We start from the raw sequence: 18657 nt of genomic DNA, 5'->3' as shown, positions 1-18657 counted from the left end.
AGCGTTTGATTGGTCTGTTCAGACAACCCTATGGGTGACCGCCCGGTGCTTGCGTCGGTGGTTACGCAAATTTGACGTCAGGAAATTGGAATAGAAACATATTGGAATAGTTTTACGTTATAGGGCCCCAGGACTATCATTTTTCAAGGGGCTGTTCAGTTGTTCAAGGTACTTTGAAGTGACTTCACCGAATTACAGTGTTTTATGTGATGCAAACAAATATCTCACAAGGACACTTCGTTTTCATTCTTTTACCATTTGGCCATCGCACTCCATGTGAAAGCTTTCCTCCATTATACCTAGCAGTCAGAATTTATTCGGGCTTTGCTCCAGAGTCCAATTATTTATTTTACTATTTGCAGCGAAAATACACGGTGCCTGCGTTCACGTCTGCACTGCAGTTATACCTGTGTTAAAATATTGAGTTCATTTATGTAAATGATTCATTTGATACTGTAGGTAAAGCATGATATCGTATGACTTTCATACGAAAAGCCCTCGAAGCCTGCTGCCTAAACAATGCCCAGATTATAAAATATTTCAGGCCACTACTTTATCTTCGGAGCTTCAGGCGGGCACCTATTGTCAACAGCCTGCAAGGACAATAACTGGTTGCTGTGACATTATATTCTTGGTGCGGCGCTCTATAAATGCCCATCGCAGACGCACCGGACTCAAATGCCATCCTTACCTTATTGACCATTGAATTTCCAGCTGGAACTCTACCTCAGCACTACAGAAGACTCGCCGCTATTGGCCGTACAATGTCTGTGTTCAAGGCATTGCCCTTCATCTTCGTTATAGTGACACTGGCAATTATGTAAGTCAAGGTGCAACTAATGTTGCGTAGTTAGATCTGAAAATAGGAAATGTGCATGCATTTTTTTTAATGGTAGCTATCTGCAGGATTCCCTTCTCGTTCTGAAGTTATTCCGTTCCCTCATCGTGCGCATGTACCCCACAGCGCTGAGTGAGGCGTTAAGTTACTTGCGTTTCTTGCGATTTCTGTAAGAAGTTGAGCCACTTTTGGCTTGTGTTGAGCCACATGGCTTGTTTTTCGTATGGACAATTCAATATCTGAGAGACACTAACTATCATCTTTTTTACGTTTTTTTACTGGTGCTGCCCCTACATTTGCAACAACAGAAATGTATTCGTTGTTCCCGGCTTTCATTACTCTGCTTACTGTACATATACGCAAATTCTGCTGTCAATGTACAACAGTTTGCACCAAGAGGCTCCTTCACATCTCAAACGTTCATGCAGCGACTCTGACTTTGTTATGCATCTGCGCCTAATCTCATTGCTTTACTGAGCGTGCTTCCGCACTTTTGAGCAGTTACGACATTGATGCTTAATGGGTTATTTTCCACGCCTTTGCCTTTATTCTTCACATTTTGCTTTAAGGTAATCTCGAAAAATTGTTTTCTTACATTTTACTAAGTTTGCCTTGCTTTCTTCCGCACCTAACTTAAACGTTTCTGTTTTCTCCGCTTGTACGTAAATTCTGCATCATTGTTTATTGAACTATAGTTTCATCTTAAAAACCCGGTGACCCCAAGTATCTACTCGTGCTTTCTTTTTGTCACTAGTTTACTTCAGAATTTTATAGTTGTAATTTAGCCAATTTATAACCAGTGGCCTTGATAGGGAGAAATAGCAATGATTCCCTTAAAGGCTTAAGAAGTGTAGCTGCCACAGTAATAACATTTCGTTCACGATGTTACAGCTTCCATGTAGCTTGATGGCAGAAAGTACTTCTGATTAGTACTTCTGATGAAGTACTAATATACATAGCTTCAACGATATTAATTGTTCAGCCATGCTCCTTAATGCTGTGAATCGGGTTAATAGTTCCGCAAAAATGTTGGCCCTGGATGCGTGGCCCATTGCCCTAACAAGAAATTCGGACAGAAACCTTCCTAGATTATTTTTTAAACCCACTGATAGCTTTCTCACATTACCCTACTGCCGATCTCTTTGCCATCTTGTTGAAGGTGAGCGTAGGCCCCCTCCTCCTCTAGACCAGCCGTGGCTGCACATGGCACTGCTTTCTCGGCTGAGCGAATATGCGGCTACTGCGCCCTATCTTGTAGGCAATACACGGCGGTTGATATCCATTTCGGGTGGCCAGAGGTGGGTATTGGCTTGACATGCGCTATCTTCTCGCGCACCTAGTACTGAAGGTATCATAATCTCAAGTTTTGGGGACGCATTGAAGTGACTGGCAGCAAGAAGCGTTCACTCCCCTCTGTTTGCGCACCTCCATCCCGCCAGCGTTGTGACTGCGACTGTTCGCGGTCTGCTGTGCCGGGGAAAAAGGGTACAAAAGCAACCGTCGGACCAACTTGGGTCACTGGGTATGTGGCAACGTGTACCTATGTGCTGCTATTCAATGAATCTCTTTGACTCTGACATAGGCCACAGAGGAAGCTGCATTGAGAATCTGACACTCCGTATTACTGTTCTCCAACGAACCCCCTTGTCGGCGACTTGGAGCACACTGGATATGCGTAACTCGCTCTGTGTCGCTTTTCAATGAACGACTTTGATACAAGCTTAGGTCACGGGGTATGTTCCACTATGTGTTTGTCGGTTTTCAATGAGGAGGAGCAAAGAGGAATAGACAGAAAGACAGGGAGGTTAGCCAGTTCTCAGACTGGCTGGATACCCTGTGCTGGGGGAAGGGGGTAAGGGTAATCAAATATATTATTTAAAAATGTTACAAAAAAGGGGGGGAAGAAGAGCACAAAAGAAAGAGGAAAAGTAAAGGAGGATACGGCGTAGCGTGTGCAGTAAGAAGCGCGAGTGAGCCCGGCTGCATACACGTTTTGGCACTGGAAATACGGTGTGCCGCTACTTTGCTTCAATGCTAATCGCGTTAGCGTCGACATTCATCGTGAAAGCGGTCCTGCCGGATTTCCTGGTAGCGACTATTTTTCCAAACAAAGTAAAAAAAAATCATAGTGCTAAAGAGACGAAGCCATAGACACACTGCACTGGACAAGCGCTGAACTCAAGACTTGCATGTTGAAACAACAATCAGGTCGGTGATTGAGATTACGCTGTTATCCTTGGCTTTTTCCGACAATAATTTTTCACCATTATTTTAGCTTTTTCGTTTGAAATCAACTTGTCAGAAAAAAGCGCCTTCCTAAGCCCTATTTTTCCTACGACTTTTTATATTCATTCACCTTTGACTCGCATGACACCACACCTCCGTTCTCCCCGGAACAGGCCATCCGACACTACTGGTTCTAAAGCAACCGTGATGGTTTTCTGCACAATACTGTCGTGCGGCAATCATATAGACTATAAACAAAGTGTATGTCAAATATAAAGTTTAACTGTTTGTCAGCGCACACAGTAGACTCCCGTTAAGACTAACTCGAAGAGACTGTGAAAATATGGTCGTCTTATCAGAAGTTAATCTTAACAGAAGTGTTCCGCAGTACTATGAATCTGCAATGCCTGATGCACACAAATCCACGACACAAAATAGCAAATTAAGCAGTAATAAAACTAAATAACAGACATTATATTATACTTTTCTTGGCTTTCCGGTAAACAAAGCATTGCTTTAGGCATGTTTAACGGACAATAAATATAAACCCTGAATAACTCTGTACTAACAAAGCATTCTTTCACAAATACTCTCGCGAACAATGTTCTAATGGGTATATTACTCAGACAGAAAATTATGCTCAGGTACATTTCTCTTTAATTTCGCCTCGAGCACCTAACGCCGGTTCATCAACGTGGCATCATAGATTCGAAATATTTTTTCATGTTTGGTTCACAGCAACTTGGCACAAGCTTTTATTGCTTGGCAAGTTCCCTCATTGGCTCTTTTAGATTAGTGCATCTTTCATAATTAGTGATAAAAAAATTGACTAGGCACGAACAGACACCTTCAAAATTCTTGACGTGATAGAAAGCTGGTGCAAGAACTTCAAGGTGGTCTTGCCACCCGTGTTTAGTTTTTGAACCTCTTGTGGCTTACCAAGCCCCGTGGTATGAGCGACTTTTAGCACAATGTAGAATGGCAATTCGCTAATGCAGTGGAAGGTATTCCTCATTGTATTGTCCTTTTAAGTAGTTGAGTTATCGATGCTTGCCGGTGCTGTGACACACGAAAGTCGCAGTTTCGCTCGAAAGGCGAAGTATCGATTGCTATAGCAAATAATTAGAAAGCCACACAAAGTAAGAATAGTAGCTTTATTGACCGTATAATATCCTAAACATTCGCTTAATAAATAAATTACCAAGCATGGTCTCACCAGCACACAGGAAAACATTGGCACATCTCACTCGACGAGCCCGGACACTAGCTGTGTAAACGCTGCCGTTAGGAAAATCGGCAGCAGCAGCGAGCGAATTGACCTTCGTGCTGCCTAGCGCGTCAACGCAAACTATTAGCGGCGAGAACACAGCGCACACTAAGCTATGAGCGCCCGGCGAAGGTAGACTCTGTACTCATCGCAGATCGCTTTCAAGATAGGACCGGCGCGACTGCGCGCGGCCGCGACATTCGATACAGCCGCCGGAGTTGAACACCCCGCCTCCTGCCCTTGGCGCCTTATTAGCGACGGAAGGCAGCGCGCTTACTCCTCACTTTCCTCCCTTGCATTCGAGAGATTAAGCCGCCATCGTCCTCTCACCGTCGCACGCTTTAATTCGCACATGCAAAATACGGCGCGCGACGACGATGTTATCACCCTTGGGCTTCACACGGAACATCACAGCGACGCCGGCGGCGACGGCAGAAGTGCACCTGCGGTGTCGATATAATTTCTATAGCATGAAAAAGCGCGAACATGAACTACGGGTGCCGACGCCGCCTTCAAGTTGGCGCACCCGCCCGCCGTGACGTCACAGATGTTGATGTCGTCTGGCTTAGCCTAGTTAAGCTTCTATCGGTAAAGATTGAGTGTGCATTGCTTTATAAAGAAGCCAAAGAGTGAATCTGGAAAGTATCAAAAACTAAAGCTTGGCAACAACGGCCGAAATGCGAAAGAATAATTTGCAATCTACAACGTAAGACTGACAAGCAATCCTGCGGTTTCGGAGTGACATTGAATAAATGAAACTTTGACCGTCATTCTTTCTTCTAATAATCAACCGACATGGAAATCAATGAACTTAGAGTTGTTCAAGGATACTTTATAGATCTAAGCTAATGCGCTGTTTCACTTTAGTGTCCCTTTAATTATGATTTCCACGTTGTCAGCCGTGTATGTTTCAACGTCATCCTTGACGCTGGCGTACCTGTTCACAGCTACGGTGCATGCTCACAGAAACATGTTCATGGTGCACGTTCACAGAAGCATGCACCATATGGTTTTCCGGTGATTAGCAGAATTGCTTCGTTCCAACTCAACCAATCTGTGCCTCTCGCTGAGCCGAGTAGCAACCGTCAGTGAAGAAAGCAGAGGTGCTGCTTATCCGAATGAGTGGTACGTGTTAAACTGACTTTTTCGAATTGGCTCCATGTGAACTCAACCAAATCTTCACGCATTGTTCCCAATAGCCGAAAATTTCGCTTAACCAGCCTCCTTTTAACGGGTGCCTATTGACTATTGTTTTTCCCACAGGTACAGGCACACCCACAGCCAGCTTCTGCAGCACTGCAACCAGCCAGTAAGCATTTTTTTATATATTTCTGTTACTTCCAAGCGTCGTCTACAGAAAAGTCGTGCCCAGAGAAAAAGTTGACTCGGCATCCCCACCATATGAAAGTAGATGTGCAACGAAGCTGTTCAAAAGCCCCACTAAAACTGCTGAGGGGGGTGTGCAATGCTTTATGTCTTTAGAGTAATGGTAGTAATGCTATTTTAGAGTAATCGTAGTAATGGAAGTAATGGTAATTTTGACAGCATGTCACCACCGAAAGCGGTGCTGCGACGGCATTAAAATCAATTGCTAGGCTGGTTATTTACATACAAAAGGCTGGAGACGTCACTACCCACGTCGCAAGCTGTCATCCCCACGGCAGCTTGCCAACGGTAACTTTTACCGGGAAGTGTATTAGGGGAGCGCTACATGCTTCGCATTGTTATCAAGAGCGCCTTAACTTCAATTATGTGCTTCGGATGCTTGTTTCGAGCTTGTTCTTTATTGAAACGTATGCTGTTCGGTACGTTGCATCCGTGATTCCAAAGAATGTATGCACTGTTCACTTTCCTGAATGCGTGTAGCCTTTGCCTTACGGGGCTTTGCTTACGGTGGTATGAACTCGCTTGCTTACTTGCTATATGAACTATTGTTCTGCCCTTAACTGTTGCCGAAATCGGCCCACCTTTGTTTTCTGTCGACGTTACGCCTCGAAGAAATCCCGGAACCCTAGTGATAGAACGCTTCGCTGTAAAACAGGCAAAATGGCACTATGGAGCATGCGGGCTTATGAACATACCTATGAGGGATACCGTCTTGGTGTCTCCTGATCAGTTCAGACTAGCAATGTGCCCCGATATTCAAGCACACGAGTGTTGTTTTATAGCGTCCATATGTAGGAATGCTGCCGCAGCGGCCAGGAATTTAATGTGAGACCCCGTGACCAGAGCACAGCGCTACAGCCGCTGAGCTACCGCAGTCGGTGGTAAAGTAAGTCTAGCATCCCTCTGTCTCCTGTCCGCTACTTGCGTAGCTAGCAAGGTCTTACTGCGTAACAGCAACTGATCATCAAGAGTTAATCTATTCACGTGCTTATAGCTTTCAAGTTTTTGTGTGCCACATCAATACTTTTTTTAGGCATTAGGCACGCCAATCTAATTGCTGTCTTAATTTTGCTGTATTAAAGAGGGGCAAAGAAGAAGATGTAAAGATAGAGCGCTGGCAAGATGCAAAGTATGGGAGAGCAAGGCGTGCTATAGGTTAAATCACGATATTTGCAAAATTTTTCAGAACATCCTTGCGTTAAAACTTCATAACTTTCTTGCCTGATTGAAATTAGATTTTCATAACTAAAATGCAAAATATATATTCTTTGAAGCGGCCGTGAACTAGCGCTCGCTCTATCACAGGTACAATTACCATCGAAGTACCTGACAGAGTTCGGAACTTGGTTGCTTATTCCCTGGTAGGTATCGCCGACTCATTCGTCCGTAATGTAACCACCAAAGGTAGCCACAATGTTAAGCTGAAATGCTTTAGCAGCGAACTTTAGCACCGGCGAGCTAGCGGTGAGCTGGAAGCAAGGCATTTTCGTACAGCAGATGTTCAGTGAGCACGGCGCCCTTCTCAAGCGCAAATACGATATGATAATCGGCGTGTCGGATGAAATCTGACGTGAGTGGGAAATCGAAGTTGGTTCACCAGCAACGAAGGCCAAAATAGTGGCGCAAATTGCAAACACTGCACATCCATCGTCTGATACCAGTCTTCATTCGATGTGACGAAGTCTGCTTCCCCATATAAGCTACTATCGGTACCACTATCCACATCACCATCATTATCATCACCAACCTAGTTTTATGTCCACTGCATGACGAATGCCTCTTCTAGCGAACTCCAATTATCCCTGTCTCGCAGTAGCTGTTTCCAATTTGCATCTGCAATTTTACTCATTTCACCACCCACCCTTATTTTCAGCCGTCCTCGACTTCATGTCCCTTCCCTTGGCACACATTCTGTAATTCTAACGCTCCACCAATGACGCTATACGAGTATTTAATTCGTTACAAAGAGTCAGTCACAAAGGCTTAGTGCGCTTATCGACGAAGCTGGCAATGACATGGAAACGGCTGATTGCATCGCTGATCCGCCAACAAGTTGTGGTTGGTTCCACCTAAGAACTTACGAATATAAAGCTTTCCGTATTTCCGTATGTCTGTCCTATGACAACTTGTTTGCCGGTGCATTCTTCGTCACTGTAGTTATTTTAATGCATGGGAGATTGAAGGACTCAGTGTAACTCCTCGACGGTGGCAGGATGTTTTTACACTACGGTATCTTATTAATATATATATATATATATATATATATATATATATATATATATATATATATATATATATATATATATATATATATATATATATACACCGCACTCTCGAGTCCAGATATGAGATCGATTCCCGCTGCTTTATTACATCATATGTGGCCTTCCGCAAGGCTCAGTGTTGTCGCTTGTTCTTTTTAACATAGCCACGCATCGTCTCTCGTATCATCTCGCAATAATAGAAAGGTTGCCTCATTCAACATACGCAGACTATCGGGCTACGAGAGGGTCACTTGGTGTGCAGCAAGATGTCATCCAAGCAGCTCTACATGCAATACAGTGTCATCTTTCAGCACTCCAGATCTCTCCTTCCCCGACAAAATCGCAGTATATTGTGATTGGTCCAATAATGGCAAGGGGAGAAGTAGCAGTCATAATGAATGTGCCGTAAATACAAGGAAGCCTGATAGAAAAAGTACGAGTAAAAGTAAATCCTACGAATGATCATATTGAACACAGGCAACCACACAGCGTGCCTTCACGACACAGTGAGCAACTGCCGAGCAAGAGAAGGGATCCTCCAAAGACTCACCTGCCGTAAGTGGAGCCTCAGAGAAGACACCCTCGTTATCATGGAAAACCTCATCACATATAGAATTCAGTACTGCTTCCCTTACACGCGAACCACGGCAATGATGCGCTGTTGCTTCGAAGCAGCTCATCGTCAAAGTATACGTATGGCCTATGGTTTACCGAAGCACATTCCAAACCGCGTGCTTTCCTCGGAGGCACAAATTGACACACTTGAACTGGGTGAGGGCGCAGGATGTGCTCAGATGCTGCGGCTAGCCGCTACGTCTTCAGGACGAAGAATACTCGCCCAGGTCGATCGGAATCCACAAGTTTGTTTTCTCCCAACACCTTCGGCGCCACGGCTGCCCGTGATGGCGGCTATTGTTAACCTCCTTCCAACCAAGTGGAGGAAATGAACAAAGTTGGAGGCTTTAACATCATCGCAGAGCCATTCTTAGCGATTATACGTTCAACGCAATAACAGCGATGCCGCTGTTTCACAGAGTGGCGTCAGTACAGCCTGGATGAATAGCGACGGTGGCAATACGGCAATGCGGCAAGAACTACTCATAGCACACTATTAAGTTTGACAGGTGCAGAGCTACAAGCGATTTTGGAGGTTGTCCAAGTAGCCAGAAATGGTTCCCTCGAGCATCGCAGCCCTCTACAGGTAGTAAACATGGATGCGTAAGACGCCTCGCGTGAACTAAGCAAGAGTGACGCACACCCTCTGGCATCCGCCTTCCAAGACGAAGCTGTAGTTCTGCGGCACAAGTGAACTGAGCTGCGCATTCATTCGACACCGAGTCGTATGGGCGCAGCAGAGGATGTGCGAGCGAATGTGCTAGCGCGGGGAGCAAATTTACAACCCCTCATTCTCCTTGCCCCGCTTCCGCTGCAGCCCGATCAGCAGAACATGTGGACCCTGTCAATGCTCACCTGCAGCTCCGACAGCATAGAAAGTTTTCTCTACAAGAACTTTGGCCCGAATGACATGACCTCCTCCCTCCTATGCGTCCACGCCGGGAACGCGTAGCACTCCGCCGTCTGCCCACCGGCACGGCAGTCATGCCTGCTTTCAAAGCCCAATACGTTGACAAGTCGCTTGACCCAACCTGTGGAACTTTCGACACGGGTGTGCCAGCTACAGCACACCATCTGCTATGGATAAGTCCTGGCCTGTCCTCACTGCGAGGAATCGGCCTTGCTGGGCCACAGAGCTCGGTCATTGCTCTAAAGGCTGGATTCTTCCAAGAGGGACGCCTGCACACAGCAAAGCTATATTGACCCTTTTCGTGAAGCACTCTGCTCTAGCGAAACGAGGTGGCGCTTTCGGCGGTGCGCCGCACGTTGCCTCAGCGAAAGCGCACGAGTACAAAACCATTACCTCTTCTGCCCTACTTCTGTGCGATCAGCTTTCGAAATAAAACTGGGTTTTCGCTAACGTGCTGTGTTCCAGTCACGCTGAAAAACTGGAGCGGTGGAGGGAAGATGTGTGTAGTAGGTGGCTGCAACATTTGTGACGGGCATATTAATGAACGGAACAAATCTGTGTGCCCAAGTTCACGCACCACTGCTACATAAGTAGTGCCTGTGTTTCCGGGTCTTCGCGGTGCACGGCTTCACTCGAGGATAAACAGAGTTCACTCACTCGCCAGCCTTGTAGCGCTAACTTCCATGAAAATTACTTCAGCATCGAAATGTCTGCGTGATTGAGCACCACTCGTTGTGCGGTGACAAAGGGAGTAGCGCTGCTTCTTGGCATAAGTAAGTTTCTCGCACGTGTTCTGCACACATCCACCCCAACTCTGACGCAAGCTTACAACCGCTCTATCACCAACGTATCAAGAATAAGTGAGTGGGCGCACACTTGAACCAATGCGCCGAAGCATGGATGACGGTGACTACACCGACAGCACACTACTGCCCGAAGCTGAACGTCTCGTAACGGTCCGCACAGTAAGCGAGTGACTAGCAATAATACGTATTTGCTACAAGCTATTACGACCTACAGAATATCTACGTTACAAGCCTTGTGCCCAGCAAGAACTAACCTGTCGCAACTGCGCACACCAGCAAGCAATCAGACAGAAGATAATAATCAGACAGTAACAACCCGTGGAACTTTACTGAGTCAGAAACCTAAGAAGGTGCTGCTTAAAAGTGTTAGCTAAGTAAAGTACGAAGAGCTAAACACACTGATACTGATTCAATAATTAAACGGAGTGTTAATATAGCTTGGAATATATTTTCATACAACATACATACATACAACCGTTGTCTAGTTCCTTTCTAGCCCTTGAAGATGAAGCACACGATATATTGGTTTCACTTACTGCTCGCAAAGTGCACTTCTCTGTACGATGCATCTTTTGCATGCTCTTTCGGAACATCTATGCTCAATATTTAGTATAGTGATTAGCATTGCTTGTAAAATTGACGCACGATTTCCATATATCATCCATATGTAACCTCTTTAACGCCATCTTGGCCCCCTGGGTACGGGCCCTAAATTAGTTTTGTTGATTCGGGTTGGTGACAACACTGAACCCTATTGGTACCTGCCGGGGAAGGGCAATTCCTTGGTTAGATCGGGAGAAAGCTTTACTTAAACATGTTCAGTGGATAGTTTTCTGTGGCGTCATCGTACGAATAAATGAGACTTTCAGAAAATCTACTGTTCTACGACATTAAGCAGAAAAATGGCTCAAGGGCAACCATGGTGAATCATTTTTTGACATTCAATGATTGCCACAAGCTGCCGTGAGTCACAGTCCTTCTTTTCGAAATAGCGCAATAAAAAATCCTATAGTACCGACATCATATTCACAGCCTTCTTGAGCTAAGCGCTGACCTTCAAACCTCTGCACAAGGCACCGCCGATCTTCATCTAAACCAGATTCTGCATGGCGAATTCCTCCAATGTGGGGCTTCTGAAAGCATAACAGCCACTAATCAAAGCTAAGAGCAAAAACTTGGCAAACTACGGTTGAACCTTGATATACTGACCACAACAAAGAAGATGAAAAAGAATTAAAACTAATTATGAAGTTTTACGGGCCAAAAACATTATACGATTATAAGGCCAGCCACAGTGGGAATAACTACGGAATAATTTTGGCCACCTGGGGTTCATCAAAATCAAAGTACATGAGTGTATTTGCATTTCACCCGCATCGAAATGTGCCTGCGACACCTGGGATCGAACCCGTCACTTCGAACCATAACAAGAAAGGTGGGTAAAAAAATTAAAGCAGGCTGACTATGACAAAAAAATAATGCATCAAATTCACCTAGCACTCTGTTTTCAAAGAAATATGCTCAGCTAGAATCTGCAAGGTGGGGGCCATTTCATTAAAAAAAAATTAACGCTTGCAATTCACAAAGCTTACTTACTTTGCAGAATGACGCCATTGGGCAGATGATAATTTCCAACCAAATGGCAGTTCGGGATAGTTAGGGTGCTATAACGTAAAACTACTCCAAACTTTTCGATTCCAATTCTGCAATCAGACCACCGCGATTGGTGAAAAATTTTTGGAACCACCCCCACGTCACCTGTCTGTCACGCGACGTCACGAAAACCGCGATAGCTCCCTATCTGATATGACGTCTATACACTGATTATGCATGATCGGACCGAACAAAGGAAAAATAGTTATTTCTGATTCGCCGCCTTTTGTCCATCAGCTCTCTGCTATTGCTCAAAAGTTTTTGGTCTGCACACAGTCCACCTGCCTCTCACGCGACGTCACAAAACCGCGAAGACTTACCGCGTCAAAGTAATGCGTAGGCGTTAAAGGTGCATTCATATGCAGAACAAAACTGAATTTTCTTCCGAATAGCCGCAGGCTGCCCCGCTCTGAAAGGAATAAAAGGTGGCCGCCACCGATCGCTCCGGCATCGGCTACTCGCCCCCGCCGGAGAGCATGGGTTTATTTGCGTGTAAAAAACTTTTTGCATGGCCGTGTAACATTTTCTAGAACTTTTGGCACGTTTACGACCTCGTTCTGCCAACTCTTCTTTGCTGAGGATCCGTTTTAGCGTCATTCTTAAGCTTCCGCTGCATGCCGCCGCGATCGTCAACGAGCCACCGCAAGCTAAGTAAGAGAGAGCGAACCAATCGCAGGCGCCGGCACCACGCTCTTCATCCGGTTATCGATATTCAGTGCACTGGCTCGGCCCCGTCGAATCCCTCTCCACTTGAGCATGCTCCTCGCCTCTTGTGAGCCAATTAGATAAGACAAGCCGCTCAGTGCACGCAATGTTATTCGTTTTTCAAGCAAACAAAATAGACCTCCTATGAACGAGGAGAGCGTTTGATTAGTCTTTTCAGACAACCCTGCGGGTTACCGCCCGATGCTTGCGTAGGCGGCTACGTAAATTTGACATCAGGAGATTGGAATAAAAACATATTGGAATAGTCTTACGTTATACGGCTCTTAGTCAACGTAGATGTTTCGGTTGTTTGGAGCACAAGTATCAAGTCAGGGGTTTAGAATACGAAAGTATAAAAGGAGTAAACATTTTCAGTTGAATTGGATATGCACAACTCGGGTTATTAGTCATGGGCAACTGGACATGTGCCACTGTATATGTTCTCGAACAGACAACTTGGGCCGCTGGACACATGCGACTGGGCATATACCGCTGGCTATGTGTCCCACCGGACAACTTTCTTTGCTGGGCGCGTGAAACTGTGCATGTGACACAAGCATGAAAACGTTCTTGGCCAACTCTGCAGAATTGGTCTGCGCCACTGGGTAGGCGTCCGGATAGAGAAGCAGAACAAGAAGCAAGAACTGATGAAGTCGGCAGCAAAAAATGGGAGAAGTCAGCTACACAGAAACGAAAAAAGTCGGCATTAAAATCACTCGAGTGGGGAGAAAACAGTGAAGCGAACACAATGTGACCAGATTGTGCATCGAGCATACGCTCTTAGACAACATTGCTTCCGTGCCAATTGCAATAATGTGGATATTCATCGTGAGATTGGCTCCTGCCGCATTTTCTTCACTAAATTGCGAAGTATTTTGGAATTATCAGGAATGAGCAAAGAAATCGCGTCATATGAGTTGCCATCAAGAGCGCCAACTTTCACTTTATTCGTTCTCTAAGAGGCAGAATCATATATGACGTCTGAAATTCATCCCTTGTGTTCCGCATACGGTGATTTTTTGATCGTAGCTGCTTCTGGTTGATTTCTTTTTAATTATTTCAATCGCTGCACTTTGATCACTCGTGAAAATACTTGTGTTGTCCTTGTCTGAACTCAGCCTCTACGTCTAAATTATTTGCATTGCATCCACATCGTTGATACGTGAGGTGGACCAGAAAACACAGGGTGGAGGTGCTCGTCTACCTAGTGCATTGCTCCCATTGAACAAATCAACTTGTTCCTAAGTTTTACGCAAGTCTTCTGCGACTCTCCACGATGATATATATGATAACTGTGGTTTCCTTATAACGGGCAAAAGATTTACTCCTGATAAAAAGGATGCAACAGTCGCTCACTCTCTACCACTTATTCTTCATTTGTTGTTTTATATTGAATAATGAATAGCTCTGTGGTATTAAGGTATGGCGTCTCTAGTTCCTAGAGTATACGTTGTGCACATAAATTTCATGATTGTAATCTGTATCAAAATTGCGCGCTGCTCTGGGTTTATTTTCTGTTTACGTCGTCTCAGTTCCTACATGCTATTTCGCAACAAATGTGCTTTGCATACAAGCGTGATTAGCTTTAACAACTTGGTTCGCAGGAGACTCACCCTCTCTATTTAGATACTTTCCTGATACCTGTAGATACTTTCCTGATACATGTAGTCACTCAATGTAATCATGTAGTCACTACTTTCCTGATACCTGTAGTCACTAATGTTGGACAGCGGTATTCGTGTATTGTAGTCGTTTTGCGGGGGAAGGCCTCACAAATAAATTGGCCCTTGCCTAGCTGAGGGGCTGCTTACGGGTCCGAAGCAGAGGTAAAATAAGTGCCAACAGGAATGCGTACCTCTTTCCTTTCTTTTTTCTTCTGCTACATACATTTTTTTTTCATGGCATACCTCGGCGCAGCCACATGGAAAGTTTACTGCATGGAGTCAATTTTTGTTTCCGGAAATTCCGTGTGTTGTTCAAGCATTGTCTTTTGTTTGCCGTAAGTATTTCATTTTTTATATATTTTACTTGTCTATGCAGTGTACCATTTACCAGAATAACAGCCGGACTCCTTGCCCGGATGGATGCCAATGCGCCCACAAGACCACCGGAAAGCATTACGGACCTGGATTTTGCTGGAAACTATGAAGCCATTGGGAACGCTCACTGTTCCTCCGATGCTCCGGAGTTGAAGAAGAAATAAGACTACTCTTCCTTTTGCAATAAATATACAAGTGACCAGCTTTTCATGACCAAACAATAGACTGGCATAACGTATCGTACGGTATTTACGTAAATGTATTATAAATTCCTACAAACTTTAGGGAATACCATCCGGATTGCTTTACGTCGCCAGAATACATCTCGAAATAATTCGAGAATCAACTAAATAAGTAAGTATTCAAATTAAACTAATAAGCTATATGACAGAAGGCTTTCAATTGATCCTAGATAACGCAAAACTTAAAGCCCGGTGCCCCTGGAATTCAGAATTGCTTTCAGATACAGAAAATTCTGATGTTGCTAAGTTCTGCAGCTGAATGAATTCCGGCCAATTTTACACAAAAACATCAAAATTAAATTGTTTATGGGGAAAACTGGCACACCATTAGCAGGTGCACTTGAGTGACTCTTTGCACCTCACCGTCAGGCGAGCATGAAGAGATCGAAATCACAGCTTGATAAAGACGTACAGTCCCTGCTCGCCCGGCGGTGGAGCATAAGCGGTCCTGTTACCCATCGGCGGCTTTTTACGGGTGTGTCACTTACGTGCTTAGGTATTTCAGTTTCGGCTCTATGCGCTAAATTGGCCGGAATTTTTTAGGCTGCAGAACTTAGCCACATCAACTTTCCTGCATGTCTGAAAACAGTTATGAACACCTCGGGTGACGGGCTCAAGGTATTGCATTAAAGAATCTGGCTGGTTTTGTTACGTTTCGTGTAATTAACGTACTTACCGGTCTAATTACTACTCCAAGTCATTTTGATATTCACGCCTTTGTGGTAAAAGCAATCCCAATAAAATTGCCTAATTTTCGCACTTACCTGACTGTCAAGGAACTTGGCACGTGTTTTACAGCGAAGCTGTTAGCCTCCCCCTAGTTCGTCAGGATTTATCGCGGTGCGTCCGCACGGGAAAAAAAACCTTCAGCGATTAAAAAACACCAACAGCGATTGGAGTAAAAATTGCATAAATTCTTTGCTCACACGCATACAACATGCAGCCCGGCAATAGTTTCTATAAGGAACAAGCACAAAACAAGCACCCAAACCATATCAGTGATGATAAGGCACTCCTGATAAGAATTGTAAGCACGTAGTGCTTCCAGCATACGTTTCCCAGTAAAGATTACTGTTGGGCAAGCTGGTGGCGAGTGACGTCACTAGTTTACTATATATAAGAGAACCAGCCTAGCAACTGATTATTTGTTGTTGCAGCACTGCTAAGGGTGGTAGGCAACGCCTAGTTAGGACTCCCAAGGAGCAGAGTGAAACGAGGAGCAGCAAAGGGAAAAGAAACGGCAATACGACAAGAGGCGTCGTGCTGTCAAATCTACCGTTACTCTGAAGCAATGAAGCCTGACGGCACAGCCAATGAGGCGGAGGTGGCGCCACGTGATGAGTGTATAAAGCGAGTGTATCACGTAAAAAATTACACGCAATATCTCCTGTGGGAATCATCTAAATGATGCCTAAGCATTTGCTGCTAATCACCTCCTGTTTCGTCGTTGTATCTTGCTATATTTGGTATAAGTGCGAGAAACACCGCGAAAGAATCATGAAACAAAGTGCGGTCGCAACACCAAAATTGCGACGCAGACCACACGAACAACTTGTCTTCGAAATTAGAGAACTAATCTATGGACCCTTTCATTTTACAAGCATAGGCCCTGGACGACTCATTGACGTAGCTCGCTAAAGTTAGCGAGCAAGAAAGGCATTGGCTTCGATATCGAGTAGCAGTAGTGCGTTAAAATCTGAGGCCGCCGATTTCTAGCACTTTTCCTTTGTTCATAGCAACCATTTTACAAGGGAATATTGACGTGAGCTACGCGAAAATTTTACATATTAGCCTTGAGGCGCAATTCGCATGTCTTTTATCTCAAAACTCAAAAATAGACTTTCCGCACAACGAAATAACTTAGAAATGCGCTTTGTGTTCCAACGTAGTAGAATGGTAAGGCCCGTGACCGGAAGTTTCTTGGGGCCGGACTCTCGCTGCTGTTGTGGCGCAGGTGAAACCGTCTATACCTTGGCTGATAAAGAACACCACGGGACACTTCAGTGACTTCCAAGTACCTGCAGTGTCATAGGTACATCGAGCACGCCGAAAGCGCTGCTCGATCAGCTCTCTAAGGCCACAAAGAGGAGTCGACACAGTTTATGAAGGACAGATTCTGCTAGAAAACTTCGAATGCTCTCCCAGAATATCACATTGTCCATGTGGAACACACGAAATTTTCAAAGCAACCGGCTGTACCACCTGGGCTCTTTTCTCCGCTTTCGTATCTCAGCTAGACTCTGCCGACGACAACCTACCCTGCATTGGCGAGTATGCCGAGGAGTGGCCTTAGCAAAGTCTTTCGCTTGCCGAATTGGATGGACCAACGACGAGTCGTATGATGACTGTGGTAAAGAGGAGATTTTTCAGTACCTTCTCCGTGACTGTCCTCGCTACAGTTTACAGGGACTATCACTTGCAATTGCGATAGCGCACTGTGACCAAATATTTTTAACAGAGGAAGATTTTCAATTCCGACATCATAAGCCATCGCAGCGGAGGGCGACGAGGGCTCTGTTGCAGTTTTTAAAGACAACAGACTTGGCCACGTGGCTGTAGCCTGATGTTTACAGTGAACAAGGAGCTACTGTGTTGTGCGCTGATTGTATGCAGTGATAGTGACAGATCATGATTGCATATCTGTGCTCCCTTTCTTTCTCTATCTTTATTTTCCTGTCACTTCGCCTCCCCTTCCCTCTCTCCGCAGCCTAGGATAGCAAACTGGATCTCCTCTCTGATTAACGTCCTTACATTTTCCCTTTCTTCTGACGCTCTCCTAAATGAGCCCAGCATGAGGCGACGAAGAAGAGGCGAGTAGTAGCAATGTCGACTCATGTTATAAATAACTCCCAGAGGATGTGGCCTTGGGATGAAAGGATAAGAGAAATATTGTATATGAAGCAGCAAATACATGCAACATTTATTGTATACACTGTCTCTTAATCGGTTCTTCTTGTTGCGTTTTTTCTTTATCTTCAAATTCTTTGGTTGTGCGCTTGCATGATGCCGCTGCTACGTGGAGGATGAGCACTTGCCTGTGCGTGCTGTACTACGTGACGTAATTGAACAATGTGAACGAATTCTTGGGTTTTTAAGTGCCAAAACCACGATTTCATTATGAGGACCTCCGTAGTGGCGGCTCCGGGTTAATTTTCACCACCAGGCGAATGTTTACGTGCTCCCAATGCACGGGACACGGGCGTATTTGCATTTCACCCCCATCGAAATGCAGCCTCCATGGCCGGGGTTCGATGCCGCGACCTCGTGCTTCGAAGCGCAATACCACAGCCGCTAAGCCACCGCGGTGGGTAATCTATTAGTGTCACGTTTGACAGAACTCGTGCGTACACTGCCTTCAGCGCTGAATGCCTACCCATGGGATGAAGCCTGATTACTGGTAGAGCACAACGGGTGACTTCTCGAAGCAGGGACTCCTGTAGTGAGTGGTCGACGTCGGGGAAAACGCCGATTCTTTTCATTGGCCCATGTTGTTCCAATATATGGACGGCTTCCCCACAAAGAATCGCCTGACGCGGAAGTGCTCTTGTAATGTGGGCGTTCCTTGCTCCCAACGTTTTCCTTGGCTTTCCACCGAACATTGGGGATGCAATAAGGTAACAATTGTTTCAAGTTCATTAGTCAAACGATTGCGCTTGAACGTCGACATAATTATACTTTTTCTGGCCGGCACGATCCCCACAAGTGT

The 18657-nt window shown here is 45.1% G+C and overlaps 1 long non-coding RNA gene across 1 annotated transcript; it reads left to right on the top strand.

Moving 5' to 3' along the window:
• Window positions 1-665: 665 nt before the first annotated feature.
• LOC135897404 (uncharacterized) lies at window positions 666-14930 on the top strand. Its single transcript, XR_010563035.1, has 3 exons — window positions 666-820; window positions 5595-5640; window positions 14711-14930. It is a non-coding gene; the product is annotated as an uncharacterized lncRNA (long non-coding RNA).
• Window positions 14931-18657: the final 3727 nt, after the last annotated feature.

Source organism: Dermacentor albipictus, chromosome 2 (genome assembly GCF_038994185.2).
Source record: "Dermacentor albipictus isolate Rhodes 1998 colony chromosome 2, USDA_Dalb.pri_finalv2, whole genome shotgun sequence".
Classification (NCBI taxonomy): Eukaryota; Metazoa; Arthropoda; class Arachnida; order Ixodida; family Ixodidae; genus Dermacentor; species Dermacentor albipictus.
The sequence above is the reverse complement of the archived record's forward strand: the minus strand, read 5'-3'. Positions and strand labels throughout refer to the sequence as shown.